This window comes from Kogia breviceps, chromosome 5, assembly GCF_026419965.1.
Source record: "Kogia breviceps isolate mKogBre1 chromosome 5, mKogBre1 haplotype 1, whole genome shotgun sequence".
In the NCBI taxonomy this organism is placed as follows: domain Eukaryota; kingdom Metazoa; phylum Chordata; class Mammalia; order Artiodactyla; family Physeteridae; genus Kogia; species Kogia breviceps.
In genome coordinates, this window is record NC_081314.1 from 119,826,875 (window position 1) to 119,848,485 (window position 21,611).

At 35.3% G+C, this 21,611-nt stretch overlaps 1 protein-coding gene across 19 annotated transcripts in view; it reads right to left on the bottom strand.

The window, feature by feature from the left end:
- Positions 1–21,611, bottom strand: part of ROBO2 (roundabout guidance receptor 2) — a 1,699,370-nt gene that overhangs the window by 540,362 nt on the left and 1,137,397 nt on the right. The gene's annotated exons all lie outside the window — the stretch shown is intronic.

A 21,611-nucleotide genomic window follows, 5' to 3' on the forward strand; every position in this document is an offset into this window, starting at 1 on the left:
AAAAAAAGTTGAGGATGAAAGTCATTCCAAATTACCGATACAAATGCTTACCAGGGCAACATTTTGAAACGGTGGTTCTGAGCATTTTAGTATATGAAATTGGCCAATGTTAACATCCTTGAATGAAAAATACTTATATATCAATATGAATTCTGTAAAACCATAAGTCTTAGACTGTCAGCACAGAAGCCTCTAAGAATGGATAGTTATGTGTTTTCTCCCTTACCATCTCTGTTCCAAGAAACGCACACAACATTAAAATAACATACTTCACATTAGAGCTCTTTATAGTTTATAAGGTACTTTAAAATGCATTTCTTTGCTTAATTTCTCAGTCTCCCTATGTAGTAATAGGGAGATATTAGCATCAGCTAATAGCATCATTTTCTATATGAGAGCACCTGGCAATCTAACATATGAGTGCCCTTTATGCAAAGAAACTTTGACACATAATTTATGTTAATGAATTAAGTTGCTTCATTTTGATTAAATCACGTTTCCATGTAATGGATCTTTGTTCCAAAATAATGTGTATCATTTTCCCATTGTTGTTTGCTTGTTGTACATGGAAATGTACAACATTGACCTGCTCCTGGTAAATTAAATACAGTTCATATGCCAGAAATTGCAAATGAAAAAAAAATTGTTATTTTTGAGGGAAGTAGGTGGTGTAGAATAAAAGTGAAAGGCAAACTTATAGGCAGGTAAAAGTTAGTCAAAATATGGAGAACATAGTGAGCACTCCTAATTTTGAAAGCACAAATCTTAAGAAGCATTAAGTACTAGGCATCATATTTAAGGACTTACAGCAAATGACAATGTGAAATGTTCTGATATTTAGAAGGGTTGGTCTTTAAGGAAGATGTTGCAATGGCTTCCCTGTGACTGCTCAAAACAACCCTTCAAATCCAGATATCCTAATCTGACCACCCTCATTTTTCAATTGTGTCTGATCTAAACATCCATGACAGTCTAACTGACCACACACCTTGATTCCAGAGAGGATCCTACAACTAGAATTCATCCAAGAATTTCCAAACCAACTCAGAGGCATTTAAGGAGAGATGAGTTGATTAAATGCTATAGTCAACTACTAAACGGTTTCACAAAATTATAGAAGAAACCTCATTTAATTTCAAGATAAATCAGGAAGTCTGTAGCAATAAATAATGACCTATTATAACCTGTAATATTGCCAAGTTATTACACATTGTGCTGGACATTCCAAAGGGTCTATCAATTTTATGGCAAATAGCTCTGATGTGGATTTAGTGAATAAATGTAAATTATAATGTCAATGAGTTCAATCTTTATTTTGTGAACAAAAGTAACATTTCTAAGTTCTTACCAGTTTGTAGATTCAAGATAATGTGTGAAAATGAGCCCTTTGAAGATTAATAATCATTTTCAGCTTCACAAATACTTTTATGACAGCACACATAAATATTAAATGTAGAATCACTGAAAAGTAGGGCATTAGAGACATTGGATATAAGGATATAGGGATAATCACATGAAATATTGACAAATGAGAATAAAGCTGAAATAAAACTTAGAGCTTATTATCTGTCATGATCTATTAATTTAACAAGTGTGACCAGTTTTTAAAAGATACGAACATACCTTAAAACAAACTGCTAACCTGAATCATATTTGTTTGAAAAAACTAATCACAAGATTATTTTTAAATTTTATATGAAAATTTGAAATAAGGACGTGAAGAAGATTGTATTGGAATAAATTTTAGTCAAATGGACAGAGGAGTAGAATTGGCTCCATGTTAGATTAGCATTTGCTACAAGACTCATTCTTTATTATTAGAATTCACTTAGGATAAAAGGATCACTCAACAATAACAATAAAAAGAAGAAAGGTTTTTACAAATCCTATTTGAAATCTTGTTTATAATTAAAAAGAATTACAGTGGTAGGTATTTGACTTGGGGTTTTATTTTGGAAATTCCATAACTTCAGTAGACCAAAACTTAAGCCCATTTTTTATTTCATTACATTTTTTAAATAAAACATTTTGACCCAAGTAGTTTTTTACATGTATTATAGTTTCCAAAGTATTTCCAAACATCTATTTCAGCAATTCCAAAATGTGCTTGTTAAAGAAATTATAAAAACATTACTCAAATCAGCAAAGCATATCTAAAGTACAAGTCAGTTTTCATTCCAGCCTTAAACAGTGTAAACTTCTGGGTGTTTTTACTTTTCAAGTGTAGGTGCAGAGATCTTCTAGTTTCTGTGATTTCTGTGTTATTAATTCTGCACAAAATATTTCCAATATCCAGCTCTGTGATCACACAGGTAGCTGAGCATGTTATTGTCCAAGCAAATGTGTTATGAGTCCTCAGATGATGGACTACATTGAGGCCAGATGTCAGAGGTGCTGAAATTGATAATCCATCAGTAATTTTCTATCTGTCGCAATTCCTCTGACCCATTGAACTAAATAAATATGTTTAATCACTGACTGGTCAACTTATCAAATGGTGCCCTGGGCTAAGGGAAAAGACTTGTCAGATATGGAACAGATAAAGCAAGAACCACAGCCAAAGGCAAGAAAATAACCGGCATCCTTAATCTCTACCCTTTTCCATCTCACTCTGAGAAAATAGACTTAAGTGGAAATCATATTAGGAAAACAACTTTTAGGCTAAGAAATAACAGAAAAATATTTCATTACAGTTCTACTGCATTTCTTCTATTATTTTCTATGTTAGCCAAACTGCTCATAGGCTTCAATCTGATTGCAGTTATATAAAGACATCCCAAGTTCAATGACAAGTAACACACTGAATGCTGATAATGGGCAAGAGTCAAGGAAGAGCTACAGCACGCAGTTACCATGCCACGTTACAATAGCGATTGCAAATAAGGGCGCTCAGTGCCTAAGATAAAGCTCTCATCTGTTCAAGTAAGCTAAGGGATTGAAAATTGCTGAATGTGAACAGTTACATGACAAGCCCATTCCACACAAACATTAATCATAGTTAATGAGATAAAAGCCTTAGTAACATGTGACACTAGGTAAGTGATAGATCAGCCATCCTTTCACTGAATGTGCCAACAGCTCTGTGATTACAAAGGCCAACCGCCACCACTGTCCAGGAATGGAGCAAACTGAGATTAGGTGCACTGCAGTGACCACAAACACTAGTGACTTCTCCAACAGGATTTGTGGAGGTGCACAAAGAGCATTCTCAGCATTAAGTTCTCTATGTCTTACTTTGCCAATTCCATGTGCTGGCAGCCATGACAGAAAACTCTTGAACTTGTTTATTCACACTTGTTTAATCCTGATTCTACACACTGATTCAGCCTGTGGGGTTAAGAAGATGGATGAGAGGAGCCAGGGCCACAGAGGGGTCAGGGTCATGATGTGGCTAGATCTCATTAACTACATCACTTAAGACACCAGTCACTCCAAATGTCACTCCAACTGAGGACTAGGGTATAGGTAAAAGAAAACTAGGTGGATGAAATAAACAAATTTTTCTTAGAACTGACATCACATATGAAAACAAAACTATTCTCAATTTGCTTTCTAGTCCCAAATGTATCTATTTATTAAAATAAATAGTTTTAAGAAATGAAGAATAAACTATCTCTAAAATCCCAAGCAAAAAATACATAAATATTTTTAAAGGGCCCATAAAAGTCTAGTTAGTCCCTGCACTGAAAATTATTTTGTTGATTTTTACCAAGTAAAATTTGGCCTATTATATATGGTAATTAGTTTTAAAAAGGTGGAAAAAGGACTAGTATTCACAAAGGTATCACCATAGTTAGAAAGCTGAAAGACAACTTTTTTTGTGACAGAAAAATAAATGATTATAACTTATTTTACAGAGATGATATACAGTATTTGGCAGTAAGACTATGATGTGAAAACTCTTCCAAAAAACCACAACGTTAGAATTTGTAACAACTTATTAAACATGTTTGCAATTTAGATTATTCCTATTTCCTTAGTGCATGTACAAACCATTATTATAAGATTTCTAAATGTTCTTTGAAGAAATATAAACTATGTTAGAGCTTATCCAATTTGACCAAATTACTGATATATTTATTTACATGTATAGTATTTTCATCTTTTATTTTACTGAAGTATCAAAACTGAATCCATTTCACAGATTGTCTATTATTAAAGTGATAGTGTTGATAAAGAAAAACAAAGTGGAAATAATGATGTTTATTTCTGGTGGCAATTTTTTTCTTTACTTTTCTGTAGTTTCCAACATTTCTAAGATGAAAAGACAAACCTCAGAATGGGAGAAAATATTTGCAAATGAAGCAATGGACAAAGGATTAATCTCCAAAATATACAAACAACTCATGGAGCTCAATATCAAGAAAACAAACAATCCAATTAAAAAATGGGCAAAAGACCTAAATAGACATTTCACCAAAGAAGACATACAGATGGCCAAGAGGCACATGAAAAGATGTTCAACACCACTAATTATTAGAGAAATGCAAATCAAAACTACAATGAAGTATCACCTCACACCAGTCAGAATGGTCATCATCAAAAAATCTGCAAATAATAAATGTTGGAGAGGGCGTGGAGAAAAGAGAACCCCTTTGCACTGTTGGTGGGAAGGTAAATTGATACAGCCACTATGGAGAACAGTATGGAGATTCCTTAAAAAACTAAGACCCAGCAATCCCACTACTGGGCATATACCCTGAGAAACCCATAATTCAAAAAGATACATGCACCCCAATGTTCACTGCAGCACTATTTACAATAGCCAGGCCATGGAAGCAAACTAAATGTCCATCAATAGATGGACAAAGAATGAATGGATAAAGAAGATGTGGTACATATATACAGTGGAATATTACTCAGCCATAAAAAGAAATGAAATTAGGTCATTTGTAGAGATGTAGATGGACCTAGAGTCTATCATACACAGTGAAGTAAGTCAGAAAGAGAAAAACAAATATGGTATATTAATGCATTTATGTGGAATCTAAAAGAATTGGTATAGACAATCTTATTTACAAAGCAGAAATAGAGACACGGATGTAGAGAACAAACGTACGGATACCAAGGGGGAAAGGGGGGTGGGATGAATTTGGAGACTGAGATTGACATATATACACTATTGATACTATGTATAAAATAGGTAACTAATGAGAACCTACTGTATAGCACAGGGAACTCTACTCAGTTCTCTGTGGTGACCTAAATGAGAAGGAAATCCAAAAAAGAGGGGATATATGTATATGTATAGCTGATTCACTTTGTTGTACATTATAAACTAACACAATATTGTAAAGCAACTATATCCAATAAAAAAATGAATATTTATAACCAGAAAAAAAGTAGAAAAATAAAAGGCAAAATAAGGAAAAATAAAACAAAGAAACAAAAAGACACACACAGTAGAAAGGTTTTTTTCATAATTTAGATAACATGGGTCCAGAAAGAAGAGCAATGTTATGTTGGTCTAATATATGCCTGCTTATGTGTATAACTATGAAATTAATTTCATATAATTATGAAAATATTTCAGTAAAAGACAAACATGCATTTTACCTAATACAATTTTTATACACTAAGTATAAGTCAAATACATCTCAAAAATTAGCTGCTTTGCTTCATATACTTCTTTTAGAGAAACAAAACAAGATCCAATTTATATACTAGAAATTTATATTTGTTAACATTAAACTTCAAGAGACCAGAAACACTAATCCAGAATATACATACTTTTGCAAAAAAAATTTACCTTAGACCTGAATGCCTAAAAGAAAAATGACTTAATTACATGGTGACAAGGTGACTAGGGACTGCAGAGATGTGGATCCATGATCAGTTAAATCCTCAAAAGACATAGAAGATTAAGGAAAATCTTCATTTTATCAGCAATATTATCAATTACTTGTTGTTGACCAGAATTTGCTTGAAGAAATAGTGAAAAAGAAAGAAAAAAATAATATTACCTGGGATAAGAAAAAAATGTTTTTTTCACAGACTGGGGGAATGGCCAGTTAAAAAGACTACTGCTCAATTACTTGATATCCAAGGTTGGCTCCTGTCAGTTTCTGGAGTCCAAACATACACGATCTGTTGGAAATATATTGTTTTAATGAATTTGTCCAGTAGTCGCATGCAAACCCTCTACAGTAGCTCAGTTAGATTTCTACTTTTCTGGAGGACGAATGATCTAGTCTAATCCTCTCACCTTAAATTCAAGAAAAGAGACCCAGAGAGGTTAAAAGCTTTGCCAAAATTATAGAACTAGTTAACAGGAGAACAGGGCCAGAACCTGGTGCTTTCTGGGAAAAGAAATTCCCCAAATTATCTTTCCTCTCCATTGCTGTCTGATGAAATTGGCTCCCTCATTTGTCATCTCAGGCCTGCCTCTCATCAACTGGGGACTTTGGTTAAGTCAGTTCATGTCTCAAGGCCTCAGTTTCTACACCTGAACAACAAGGGGACTGATGATCTCTAAGGTTCCTCCAACCTGCCAGCTTCTTCATGCACGGTTTTATGAAGACCTGATTCACCCAAAGGTTGCTTTTTTTTTTTTTTTTTTTTTTTCTGATTTAGTCCTACATCCATTTCTTATGAGAAAGCTTCCATTAATGCCCCCGTAATTAACATCAAACCCAAATGGAATGAATGGGAGATTTTCTTATGCACAGGATAAGGACCCTTAAATAAGAATGAATAATGATAATATTTCCCAGAAGACACTATGGCAGCCCTCAAGCATGATTAACTACACCACTCCTTGTCTTTCTTTCTCCACAGAAATAGAACAGTTCATTTGCATGTCATCTGATATAAAGAGTGATCCTAGCATATAATGTGTTATTACCATTGGGTACTTCATTAGTAAAGCTTTTCCTTATGATGTGACAGAAAAAAGAAAGACAAAGTAAATTGAGAGATGTAAATTCTTACATCTCTATTAATGACAGACACATATGAAGATTAGATTCTATCAGCTTATCCATCAATCCTAAAGAACCAAACAAGTAGTTAGGAAGGATTTTGCAAGTTGACCCCTTTCTAGGTAGTCCTGTTTAACAATAGGCTTTTGAGAGAAGCTGCTTTTAAAAGAAAATCTTATATGAATATTAAACACAGCATCTTCCTCCTCCTTTTAAGCATATTCAAAGCAGATCCAGGAAGAAAACAAAAATAAATCAGTCTTTCTATCAAGCTACTCTTGAATCTGGACATGTGGGTCCTGGGGAATTATATGTTATAAATGAGGGGTTGGACTACAAAATGCAATTAATTTAATTGCTTATAATCTCAAAGGATTTCAAGATAAGATGTGTAAGACATATGCATAAGTGAGATTTTTCCAAGGATTTTTCATGAAACATGATAATACGAAATTTAAGGAAATCATTTCTACTTTATGGAACTCCTTGTGAATAATAAAGTGATGAGACTAAATAAGTCACCAGTACTTAAGTTTTGTTATCTTGTTTCATTCTCATGAAGACTGATTTTTCCTTTGAGGTAAAACATAAGGTAAAGCTATAAGAAAATATATAGTTGTATGTAATTTTTTAGGTTCTCTCCTGACCACATCATCATATTGGCCTTGGTTTGCCTATAATTCCCTAAAAATCCCAAGAAAGAACACGTACACCATAATTATTGTCTGGCATGCTGAGGCAAAACCTGCAGCTTCCATACAGTGGTCCTTTTCTCTCCTCAAGGGCCACATGGAACAAATATATTCCCTCCTTGGGATGACAGTTCTTGATGTGCTTGGTAAGAACTACCGGCCCTACCCATGTCTTCGTTGTTCCTCAATAATAATCCCAATTCCTTCTGCTTTTTCTACTTGTGACAGTCTTAAATTCTTAATCTTTCTCTTCTAGTGGTATTCCAGTTTAAATGGTGAATTTAAACTGGCACTCAGAACTATTAACAATATTCCACCCATAGTTTTAGCAGAAAAAAAATCAAGCTGGATCACATTTCTTGATCTGAAATATTAATGCAGTTTATAGTAAGAGACTTTTTTGGCAGCTTTATACAATAAGGGACGCTGTTCATTAGGTCAAGTACTGGGGACTCTTTATTCTTAGGAACAACCACTCCCCTCTTTAACACCCCTGCTTCTTTCCCCCCAATAAAAAAACCCTATAATTAAACTCAAAAACCATGATGGAGCAAGAATCAAAAATAGAAAAAGAAATTCACAGAACTGTATGTAGAACATACCACAAATTGTATTTAATTAATTTCAAACAGTGAATCTGAATAAGTGAATTTTAAAGAAATTTGGAAAAATCTGAATTCATCAAAGTTTAAGCAAAACACTTAACATTTAAAAGTCATAAAATAAATTATTAGTTTTTAATAAGACATTTTTATATACTTATGTTTACTTAAGCTAGTTAGCTTATTTGTTTCAAACTTTTATTTTGAAATAATTATAGATTCATAGGAAGTTGTAAAGATAGTACAGAGATGTCCCCTGTACCCTTTACCCAGTTTCCCCTCAGTGGTTACATCTTACATAATGAGAGTACAATACCAAAACCAGGAATTTGACATTGATACAATGCATGTGTTTCTGTGTCATTTTATCACATGTATATTTGGGTAACCATTATCACAACCAAGATACACAACTGTTTCAACATTACAAAGATCACGTTCTTGCTCTCCCCTCGTAAACACACCCATGGCGCTCTCCCCACCATCCCTAACCCTTGGCAACCAGTAATCTCTTTTCCATCACTATAAATTTGTCATTATGAGTAGGTTATATAGATGGAACCATACAGTATGTAGCCTTTTGAAATGACTCTTCACTCAGCATAATGCCCTTGAGATCTCTCTCAAAGTCATTGTGCACATCAATAATTCATTCCTGTTTATTGTTGAGTAGTATTCCGTGGTATATACATAACATGGTTTGTTTAACCATTCACCTATTGAGGGACATTTTAATTGTTGTTTCCATTTTTTTTTTTTGCTTTTACAAATAAAACTGCTTTAAAGTTGTGTACAGGCTTTTGTGCCGATGTAAGTTATCATTTCTTTTAGCTAAGTGCCCAGGAGTGCAAATGTATGGTAATGTACATTCAGTGTTTTAAGAAATTGTCAAACTATTTTGCAGAGTGACTGTACAATTTTACACTCCTACCAGTAATGAATGAGAGGTCACGATTTTGTATTTTGGCTCTTCGAAATGGTAGGTAGTGATTGTTCATCATAGTCTATTTTAATGTGCATTCCCCTAAGGCAAGTGATTTTTAACATCTCTTCAAGTGCTTATTTCCCTGTCATACATCCTTTTGTTTGGTTTGTGCTTTGGTATCATGTCTAAGAACTCTTTACCAAGCCCAAGGTATCAAAGATTTTTGTCGTATTTTCTAAAAGTTTTATAAATTTTATGATTTACATTTAAACTTTTAATTCATTTTTGTATAATATTTGAACTGTAAGTTGAGCTTCTTTTATTGCCTTTGAATATCCAATTGCTCTAAGTTATCATTTATTGAAAAAACAATTCTTCCTCCTTTAATCAATTTTTAAATTAAAAATAGAGTGATTTGAAAGCCAAATTGACCATTGTTAACATTAAGTACTGAACTTAGAAACTATCAAAGTTAGCAAATTTCTACAAATATGTATGCCATGAGATAATGCACATTAATATGTTAATAACTTCCAAATAACTCGAGAATATACTGTAAGGGTATCATTGCTATTATCATACTCCCTTTTTTTTAAAATAAAACTTAGTCAAGTTATCTTTAGATATTAACTGATACATAACTCTTCTTATAAATTTGATTCTTAAGCTCCAAGCTGCTTTGGCCTGCAAACATGTCAGTAAGACCTGAAAGTGATGGATCTTCCTGATACTGATATTTGACAACTAGGAACTGTACAGAGAAAATCAAATTACTTGAATAAACTAATGAGCTCTTAAATGTCAATATATAACTAAATTTAAAAAAAGAAAAGCTTACTTTTCTGTTGTTTGTTTCCTTTAGTACCCCATGAATCACAGAATTTTAGCACCAAAATGAAGCTTTAGACTTCATGTAGTCCAGCATTCTCATTGTATGTATACAACTGGATAACCATTTCTTGAAAGAATACCTAAAACAAATGCTAATGATTTCTTCTAAGTGTCAAATGATTTTGTTTGTTTAAATGAATCAATGAGACCACAGCATGGTAGTTAAGAAAGCAAACTCTAGGCAAAGGCTGTCTGGGTTCATATCCTAACTCTTCTTACTGTGCAAAAATTGCTAAGTTAACAAAGATTTGGCCTCAGATATAATAGAGAGAAAATAATAAGTTGTTTTGAGAATTATACTCAAAATAAATTATAAATATAAAACACTTAGGAAAAAATCCTGGCATTTAGTGATTATCTTTACTGACTTTCCACTTACAGAAATCATTTCAACTGGTCCATATTTCTCCTGGCAAAATCAATATTTTCTTCCTCTGAATTCCCACATGTTCAGGTGTGTTCCTTACTCTAGGACTTACATTTTATACCATCTTGTTGAACACTCTTTGATGGCATGAGTCATCTCTTGTTCTGTTTTTTGTTTTTTGTTTCTGAGGTAAAAAAAACACAGGTAACATAAAATATACCATCTCAATCATTTTTAAGTGTACAATTCAGTAGTGTTAAGTATATTCACATTGTTGTGCAAGAGATATCCAGGACTTTTTCATCTTGCAAAACTGAAACTCTATACTTATTAAACAACTCTTGTTTTAAATATCAGTATCCTCAGCACCTAGCTGAGTACCTAGCAATTAGAAAGTACTGTCCAAAAATGTAGCAAACTAAATTTATATCATCCCTTGGACCACAAATTCATTTCTTAAATTTGTATCAATTCTCCTTTGAAATGCCATCTCCTGTCTTTCAGGTATCAATTTAATTCATCAAATTAACTCAACCTTCTTCTTCTTTTTTTTTTTTTTTTTGTGGTATGCGGGCCTCTCACCGTTGTGGCCTCTCCCGTTGCGGGGCACAGGCTCCGGATGCGCAGGCTCAGCGGCCATGGCTCACGGGCCCAGCCGCTCCGCGGCACGTGGGATCCTCCCGGACCGGGGCACGAACCCGTATCCCCTGCATCGTCAGGCGGATTCTCAACCACTGCGCCACCAGGGAAGCCCCTCAACCTTCTTCTTACCATACCTTAATTTGTAATAGATCTCCTACCTTCACACTCTTCCATGTTCTAATCCACCTTATACTGCCTTTAACATATCCCCTTTCATACCTTACAAGGAACATTCCCAAATCAAAAAAACATTGAAGGCTCCCTCAGGTCTTCTAGCATAACGTGCAAGCTCCTTAGTTCGTTTTAATTATGACCAATCTCTACTTCCCTATTTAAATTATCTCCCTCTACTCTCCTACATATGTTCTCCAATCCAACAAATATAGTAATTACTCCCCACACTGGCCAATCACACACAGCCTCAGGTCTTTGCTTTTACACTTCTCTCCAGTTTTCTAAGGCCACTTTCCATTCATATTCATCCAGAAGCATTTGATGTCACTTCTTCTAATGCCTGTGGCATGTCCTGTCTGAGGGCCCTTACCCCACACCACAGTGGAAGGTTAGCTGTTACTTGATGAGGCTTCCCAGGCTTCTCACTTATAACACAAGCACCATTGAAGGCATGGATCTCTTAAGCTGCTTTTTACTCCTAATGCCTAAGAAAGGCAATAAAGACCTTTGAACAGATTTAAGGAAAAACACTGAACATCCTCATTCAATGTGAATAAGCAGAAAAAGCAAGTAGGAGGAGAGTGAAGCAGGTTGATATATATATATGTATACATAACAGTCTATATTGAATACGACATTATGGAAGTAAAAGTCATGTTACCTTTCCATAATTTTACAGTTTATATATAAAAACTGTAAAGTTTGTGCCAAAGTCTTTGTACAGACTTAGATGTTAGATAACCACACAAAAAACTTAATGACTGTCTTTATAAATAATACGTACTTGTATAAGTGGAAAATGGCCTGATTACCAGAAAAAGGTATATGTGATAAAAAGAGCCCTTTTCTTCTTAGATGTTACTTTACACTCAGTTTCTAGGCCCTCCTTGTGATGCTACTTAAAGGGCCAATGGCGTAGGCCAATTGGACTTTTCTTGCTGCCTGTAACCCAGGCGGACACCCTTGCTTGCAGGCTTTGTGAGGATCAATTTTTTTTTTTTTTTTTTTTTTTTTTTGGTGGTACGTGGGCCTCTCACTGCTGTGGCCCCTCCCCTTGTGGAGCACAGGCTCCGGACGCGCAGGCTCAGCGGCCACGGCTCACGGGCCCAGCCGCTCCACGGCATGTGGGATCTTCCCGGACCGGGGCACGAACCCGTGTCCCCTGCATCCGCAGGCGGACTCTCAACCACTGCGCCACCAGGGAAGCCCGAGGATCAATTTTTTAACAGGCTTAGGCTAACCAGTGAGTAAGTGACCGTGGGCTATTTTGGGTGGTAGAATTTCTGCAAAAACAAAAAAGAAAAACAAAATAAACATACAAAAACTTATTGGAATTCACCAGATTCTGGGCCTATATATCTGTCTGTCACATCCTCAAAGCACCTGCCCCTCTTACAATCCTTGCGTGACTTCTCTCCAAGGGTCAGAGACACTACTGATGTCTGAGCAGCCCCAGAAGGGTACTGCTAGGGAACTTTGGAGAGTTTACAGAAATCCTAAACAGGGGCCCAATATTGTTTTCCTAGATTACTTCTTGTAAAACATATACCCTATTGACAAAAATGTATGAGTATCTCCTAATTAAGAAAGAGGTGGTTGAAAATGTTGTTTGCATTTGAGAATCTCCTAAGAGGAAAACCAATTCCATTGATTTAGAGTGTAAAGAAATTGTTGATTCCTCAATTGAACCTCTCATCCTTTAGCGGTTAAGTCACAGGCTGTTACAGACTGCTACAGAAGAAGAAATTTCCAGAGTTGAACAAAATTTCACCTGCCGTTTTTACTTCTGTACTCCTCTAAAGAGCTTGCCATATATACTGACTCACGCATGAAAAAAGTGCAACCCACTTTATGCAATTATAGAAACCTTGTGGGAGCTGCTTCAGAATTAAACAATGTGTAGTATAGTTATCAGAAACAAATTCAACATAACGAAGGAAAATTGGAGACCTGTCTTTCTGATGAAACACATATCTTGAGAGAAAAGCAGACAAGTTGCTGCACAAAATTATGTTTCCTAACTACAGTGTCAACCTATATACATTTTCAGTAGAATCAATTTATATTTACAAACCAGCTGAAATCAAATAAATTGAAGGTTTATAGGTGAGAAACCCTCCAAACCATAAATAGTCTTTTCTTACTTTTATCTAAAAAAAAATTCTGAGATTGAAAACAAGAGCTGAACTCAACAAGTTTTGTCTTAATACACCTTAGTATCACTGTGAATATGTTTGGCTATCATTCCATGGATAGGATTTACATGTTTGCAGAGTTCAGGATTAAACTGTTTTTGGAAATCATCTTTTGAAAAGAAGAGAACATCAAGATTCCTCTTTCTCTTATTTATGTGCTTTCCTTGGAATCAGAGTTAATTCAGGCTAATTTTAGTGAATGGCAACTTGAGACTTGTAAAGGGAGAGGGGTTAATACAGTTAATACAGTTAAAAGAAACCTGATATCAAAATACAGCATTACACATATTTAAATAGTTCATAAGCTCAAACAGGTACTCCAGGCATAGCAATTTCACACCTTCATTTGTGAAGATTAAAGGAGAGACCTGGGGCTTCCCTGGTGGCGCAGTGGTTGAGAGTCCGCCTGCCGACGCAGGGGATACGGGTTCGTGCCCCGGTCTGGGAAGATCCCACGTGCAGCGGAGCAGCTGGGCCCGTGAGCCATGGCTGCTGAGCCTGCTTGTCTGGGGCCTGTGCTCCGCAACGGGGGAGGCTGCGGCAGTGAGAGGACCGTGTACAAAAAAAAAAAAAAAAAAAGGAGAGACCTGTATATGAAAGAATTTGATGGAGTATTACACAATTAAAAGGTACACAGACAAAACAGCCCAAGTAACACAGATGTGTGCGTGTACACACTCATGTACCTTCTGACACCGTTCTCTAATACCCAAACATTTGCTATTGTCTTTTCTTTCTAGTTAAAGATGTTTTAGATTGATTCCTCTATGCCCATACATTCACAGTTTATAATACTTTCAACTGAGTTTACAGATTTCTTTCAAAACAGCCTCGGGCCCACATTGTGGATGCAGGGCAGTACAAATCCACAGAGCACAAACAATATTTGATTCAAATCATGTTTGTTTTTTTTTTTAATATGGTCTCTTACTAGTGGTTACTCTTGCTGTACGACAAATGGCCTGTATTAATTTGCTAGGGCTGCCATCACAAAATACCATAGTCTGTGTGGCTTAAACAGCAGAAATTTATTTTCTCACAGTTCTGGAAGCTAAAAGTCGATGATTAAGGTGTTGGCGGTTTTAGTTTCTTCTGAGGTTTCTCCCCTTGCTTGCAGATGGCCGCGTTCTCACTGTGTCCCCATATGGTCTTTCCTCTGTGCATGTGTATCTCTGGTGTCTATGTGTCCACATGCCCTCTTCTTATAAGGCCACCAGTTAGAATAGATTAGGACCCACCCTAACAACTGTATTTTAATTTATTCCTTTAAAGACCCAATCTACCAACACAGTCCCTGAGGTACTAGGGATTAGAGCTTCAGTATATGAATTTGGGGGGGATACAATTTAGTGCATAACATGGCCCAAGTATATTAAGGTATGAGTGTTTTTCAGTGGTTGTCTGTATACCCTCCCCCAAAATTCTCTGCATTCTCTCTTGAAATTTGTTCGAAATACAAACAGAGGAATCATGAAAAAGCCAGTAGCTCTTATATTCTTCTTAGTCAAAATCTATGAATATCAGTTCCAATTGACTAGTCACCTCTTATGCATTTAAATAGATACATTTGTTTGTTTTAGGAAAGTTGAGTCATGATAGCAGTTCTTTGTTTCCCTACTCCTAGAATTACTTAATCAACTTCTATTATAATCACCATTAATTTCTTATTCTAAACCTTCCTAGTAAATGAAAGAAAAACAAACAAACTTTAAGACCTTTGAAAGGAAAAATAACCTGGGAACAGGAAAGGTTACGTCAATTATTCTCAGAAAAGATAATGTCACCTCCTGAGAAGCCAGAATACTGTCCTCTTTCAGGACAAATAAAAATGTGGCAGAAAGTGAAGTAAGATTCAAATAGCAAGACTATCCAAGTTAATTGGGGCCAAAGTCAACACGGTTTGGTAAGAAGTTTTATAAAGGGAAGTGATTTCAGAATTTATTTAATCAATTCATACCTACTTGAATTAAATAACTAGGTCAAAGAAAAAAATAGAAACTTCATGACCATTCAGTGGCTTTATAGAGTTAATTATTATTATTATATATATATATATATATATTTTAAGCAGATCTATTTTTTTAAATTAATTTATTTATTTTTGGGTGTGTTGGGTCTTTGTTTCTATGTGAGGGCTTTCTTTAGTTGTGGCGAGCGGGGGCCACTCTTCATCACAGTGAGCAGGCCTTCTCACTGTCGCGGCCTCTCTTGTTGAGGAGCACAGGCTCCAGACGCACAGGCTCAGTAGTTGTGGTTCACGGGCCTAGCTGCCCCGCGGCATGTGGGATCTTCCCAGACCAGGGCTCGAACCCGTGTCCCCTGCATTGGCAGGCAGATTCTCAACCACTGCACCACCAGGGAAGCCCCCTATATTTTTAATTAATTAAATCTTATCTTAAAATATGGACATATAACACAAGGAAGTATAACATGACAGCCAGTCAATAATATTTATCAAACAGTGACAATGTTTCTAGTTGTACCTTGTACTAAGAGGGGAGTTGGATACAGTTAATTCAATAACAATAATAAATATTTTTATCTACACTTAAAAGTCACCTATGAGTCCCTGAAAAAGTTGAGTTACCATATGACTAAGCAACTCCACTCTTAGATATATACCCAAGAGAATACCCAAGTGAAACCATACTTCACACAAAAACTTGTACAAGAATATTCATAGCAGCATTATTCGTAATAGACAAAAAATGGAAACAACCCAAATTTCCATCAACATGAGTGAATGGATAAAATGTGGTATATCCACACAATAGAATATTATTCAGCAGTGTAAAGAAATGAAATACTGATACATGCTACAACAAAGATTACCCCTGAAAACATTATACTCAGGAAAAGAAGCTAGTCAAAAAAGACCATGTATTGTATGATTCCATTTACATGACATGTCCAGAATAGGCAAATATATAGAGACAAGATAGTAGACTAGTGTTTGCTTAGGGATGTAGCAGAAGGGTTCCAGGAGAATGGGAATTGGCTGCTAATGGGTATAGAGTTTCCTTTATAAGTGACAAAAATGTTCAAATTAGATTGTGGTGTTGGTTGTACAACCCTGTGAATACACTAAAAAATATTAAATTATACATTTTAAATGGGTAAATTTAATATGTGAACCATATCTCAATAAAGCAATTTTTTTAAAAAAAGCTCTCCATGGCTCAGGCTTTTCTGCAATTTAATTTATCTCATGTGTTTTTGGAGCATAAAGGTATTTTGCCTGGATAACGTTCATTTACAGCTGAAAGTAAAAAAATAAAAAGAAAAAAATTACATATTTATTAACTTGGAAATATCAATGAAACAATTCACCTTGTATTCATTTTTAATGCCACCTGTGACCTCTGTTACTCAAGTCAGTCTACTTCTATAACCTCTCTTCCTTGTACAGATAAAACATCAATTTAGTTTTGGATTTAAAGCAGGATCATTATGTTTGTAGAGTGTTCCATAGCTTTGCTATTCTAGCAATCTGTGACATAAATAATGCAACACCTTTTCCTTCTCTAAATGACTTTCTTGAGGCATGGGTCTTCATACATGGAAACAAAAAGGGAAAAAAGGAAGAAGAAAAGAAAAGAAATCACCCTGCAGTCATGGAATTCAATCTATTTCTAGTTCTCCACCTGAATTATGAACCACATCTCTTCTCTTTTGTAGCTGCATCAAACGCCAACTTTCAAACATTTAGCCATTTTATTTTATTTTTATCAAAGCAAAGGTAAATCATAGCTAATCTGAAAAGTTCTTGTGTTCTAGTTTTGATTTATAAGTAAGGAAAGGGGAAAAAAAAAAGACCAGTTTCTACGTGACCCTTGACCTTTGAACCACAACCTCCTTGCCACTAAAGTGTTCATCACTTCATTTAATCTCCCCTCTCTGCACTGGCATAGTGCAGAGAAAAGGAAACGGAAAAAATAATCTGGGGACTTCATCAATTTTTCATGAATTTTCATTTAGGCCAGAACCCCCTCTTACCCTGGTCGATAGATCAAGCTGCTGTCATATATTTACCACCTGGGGCTACAGCTGCCATCTCTAGGCACTGCCACTGACTCAGGCTGCATCACAGTCAACCACAATCTGTGTGAGGACCCCTGTGCTCCTTTTGCTCCGAACACAGGGAGCCCTGGAGTTCAAACTGAAATCCTATCTGCCCCAGCTACGTCTCAGCTCTCTTGGTGGTCCCACTGGAAAACTATGTATTAAATTCTTCAGTGCCAAGTGCCTTACTTGTAGAACCTGCAATTCTGTTTTCTAAATATGTAAAAATCACTTTTTTGCCTAAATACCTTCCTTGAGTTAAAGTGATCTAAAAAGTATTTTCTGGATTGCTTTTTTTCCAAACCAAGAGGGGAAAAAAGCAAATATGTGGTAAGTGATTCAAATCTCCACTGCAATGATTGGCCCTGAATAGTTTTTTCCTCAATTATATTGTTCCGTTACATAAAAGTGAACTCTGTATTTAATAAAGCAAAAAGAGAATGAATAGAGTATGATAAAAACAGGCTAACTTCTATACAGTCAGTCAAGACAGACGGTTATCAATAAAACTGCTCATATCATATGACAGCAGAAAGCAAGATTGTTGAAATTAAAAATGAAAATCAAGATGAAGCAGAGTCAAAAATTCCAGGTTTTTTATCAATAATTATTTCACAGTAAAAATTATAACAAGGTTGTTTGCTACTTATCCATACCACCTAGATATTCCTATATACACCTAAATCAATTCTCAACTGATTTTGACCGCCCCTGAGTTCTTGAAAGAACAGGCAGCACTTGCCACTCGAACTCCACTACCAACTCATTCTTCATCTGCTGTGCTTTCTTTCCAGCCCTAGAGACCACAGATACTTTTAATTTAGACCACCAGGTGGCATTTGCATTGCCAACCACTTTTTCTTTCTTAAAATTATTTCCTTATTTTTCTTGTCACTCCACTTCCCATGTTCTATCACTCCAATACCTCCTCTGAGCCTCCTGAACTAGACTTCTTTCCTTTGCCCAACATTAAATATTGTTTCCAAACAATGGGAGTGATCGCAGCCCTACACACAGCTTGCCTGGACAATCACATCTATGTCTATCTACTCCCCTGGCTTCAACCTCCATCTGGGAAAGACTTCTCAATTCCAGAAGCTCTTTTCTTAATGGAATATGGCATATTTTTACCTTGATATTTCATTGGTATGTCAAACAATATAAGCAAGCTGACTTCACTTTCCTGTTCTCACTAGAGTTATTTCTCCTGTATCTGCCATCCCTTTGGATGGTAGGTATCATAATATACACAGTCACTCCACCAAAAACATCTGGGAATCACCCTCTATTCCCCAAACCAACCATAAAGTGATATAATTTATAATTTCTAAATACGGTTCAAACTATTTCCTTCTTTTAATCCTCACTGCTTTGTTCAGTTTAAAATCTAACATATACTCTTTTCTGAATGATTTGACACCTTCTTAACTCCACCCAACTTCAATCATCATCCCTTTAACCCTATCTTCAATTTTCTTTCGAAACTGAAAGAAAAGACTCTCCTTTTACATAACAAAAAGTCTGGATTTTATGATTCAGCACATGCCTATCTTTCTAACTTACGCTGCCCACCAACCTCATATCAAGCTACCTGCCACTCTCCAAATACATAGTGTTTTTAGCTTTCCATTCTTTCCTTTAACAAATGAAGAAATGGATATGCCATAATTGAGCAATTACGTTGAGTGTCCTAAAATATGAAGGCCAGACATTTATATGACCCACCAGCGGTTCCTATCATTTTATAAAAATATACCTTGGTTACCAATAGGATTGACAAATCACAATGCTTAGACCTAAATTTCCATATTAACACATTTTATGAAACACACAAGGAAATGGAGAAGACTGATGAGCTAATGCGAAAGGGATGAGCAACATATAAATGGATATTATTTGATCTTTTGTTGCCTCAAATGGCATGAACTGTTGACAGGGCATTAGAAGAAAGAATTTTATTCACTAGCTAAATCCAATTTAGAACCCTTCTTGTTTTCCTCTCTAGGTCAGAAGTATTTTTTAGCATTTCTCAAAGCTCATTGATTTAAAAATAAAGAAAAATGCAACTTTCATATTACATGAAAAAAAAATTGTGGTTTAAAATTTTCCCTCTAAAACAGTTTGATTCATTATTAATGATGCAATTAAGAAAGAGATAAATCCTTTATGTTAAATAAAAGTACAAGATACATGTGTGTTGGGAGCAATTTTAACAATGCTAAGGATCAGAATAAAGATAAGTTTATAGATGTCTAACAGTAAAATAACTGGCCAATTTAGATAAACTTTAATATTGAGAAGAAAGTGAAGGATTAAAAATAGTTATTTGCTTAAAATAAATAAGCTACAAAGATATACAAAGCACAACACAGGGAATTTAGCCAATATTTTATAATAACCATAAATGGAATTTAACCTTTAAAACTTGTGAATCACTAGGTTGTGTACTTGAAATGGATAAAATATTATACAACAACTATACCTCAATTAAAAAAAATAAAAAAAGTTATTTGCTGCTGAGTGGATAAAAGAAAAACTTTTAATTAAAAGTTCTTTATTTTTATTTATATAAGATGAGCTAGGTTTTATCTGAGCGTTTTTTGAAATATGGTACAATTCTCTCAAACTGAAAATTAGAACAATCATCGTCTGATCTTGAATTCCCCATTAATTTATTGTCTTAGTCTTGGTCACCTAACTATCATGGGTTTCATTTTATCTATAAAAGGAAAGAATAATGCATGTTATATTTACTATAAAGGGATCTGGTGGAGAAAACAATCAATAGAATTGACACTGAAATATTTCAATATGTTTGAAATATTCCAGAAATAAGATATTTCAAAATAAAAATGGACAGTTAGCAATATTTGCATTCTTGAGGTTCTGTGTGTATATTCCAAATCTCACTAAACTGCATTTAATCTAACTGCTTTTTTTTTTTTTTTTTTTTTTGCGGTACGCGGGCCTCTCACTGCTGTGGCCTCTCCCGTTGCGGAGCACAGGCTCCGGACACGCAGTCTCAGCGGCCATGGCTCACGGGCCCAGCCGCTCCGCGGCATGTGGGATCCTCCCGGACCGGGGCTCGAACCCGCGTCCCCTGCATCAGCAGGCGGACTCTCAACCACTGCGCCACCAGGGAAGCCCAATCTAACTGCTTTTTGAAGTAAGTTATAAAAATGAAATTACCTAGCAACTGGCACAAAATGGTATTGCTAGCAAAAATTCTAATGCTTATTTCTCAAAGTACTTCACATAATAAATTTGGGTTTTAAGATTCCTGTAGTCTTTTCCTATTGGACTTACACATTTCAAGCATGGAATGGGTTCCAGATTTCTTGGTACAAAGCATAAATCAAAAGACTGGATGCGTAAAAGCAAAAGCTTTCATTGTGATAGCTGAATAAGGAATTGTATGATTTTGTTTACTAAAAGATGTTTTCATGTATAAAGGTAAATGATACACTGTGAGAATTTCGATACACAAGTTTTATAATTTAGTGTGATACCATATAGCATGTGAGTATAAGTATCAAAGTTAATTGCAGACATGAGACCATGAACTATTATCCAGCACTCTCATCCCGGCTATAAAAAAAAGACTCATGCATCCTGAAATATTTCAGTTATCTTACCTATGAACACCTACTGGTACAAGCAGAAAGTTGAAGAGCACAAATTTTTTTTAAGCTCAGTTATTGCCATCTTATTCACAAATAATTCTTGATAAAGTATTCCTTCAAAATAGAGAATACCAAAATAATTATGACACCAAATCCTCACTTATAAACCAGAAAACAAATCTAACATATTTCAAAATTGTTCTGGAAAAGCATCCAGAAAAACAAAGTTATGTACTCAATGATCAAAGAGATGCAAAGCCTTGATGCCTTGATTTACTAGTGCTATTTGGGCTACTTGATTAATAAATAAATATATTTTTAAGTGGCAAAGGCAGGACAAATCCTTAGCTACTGCTGATTACCAAAACTGAGCAAGACCTCCCTCTATATGCATATTTTGTCCCTAAACAGAAATCAGTTCTCTTCTCTGATGAATTTTTTGATAAAAAAATATAGTTGCTGTTGTTGGTATATTTTGCCCTGCATGCCTAGGGTAATGATCCCTGAAGTTAGCCTGG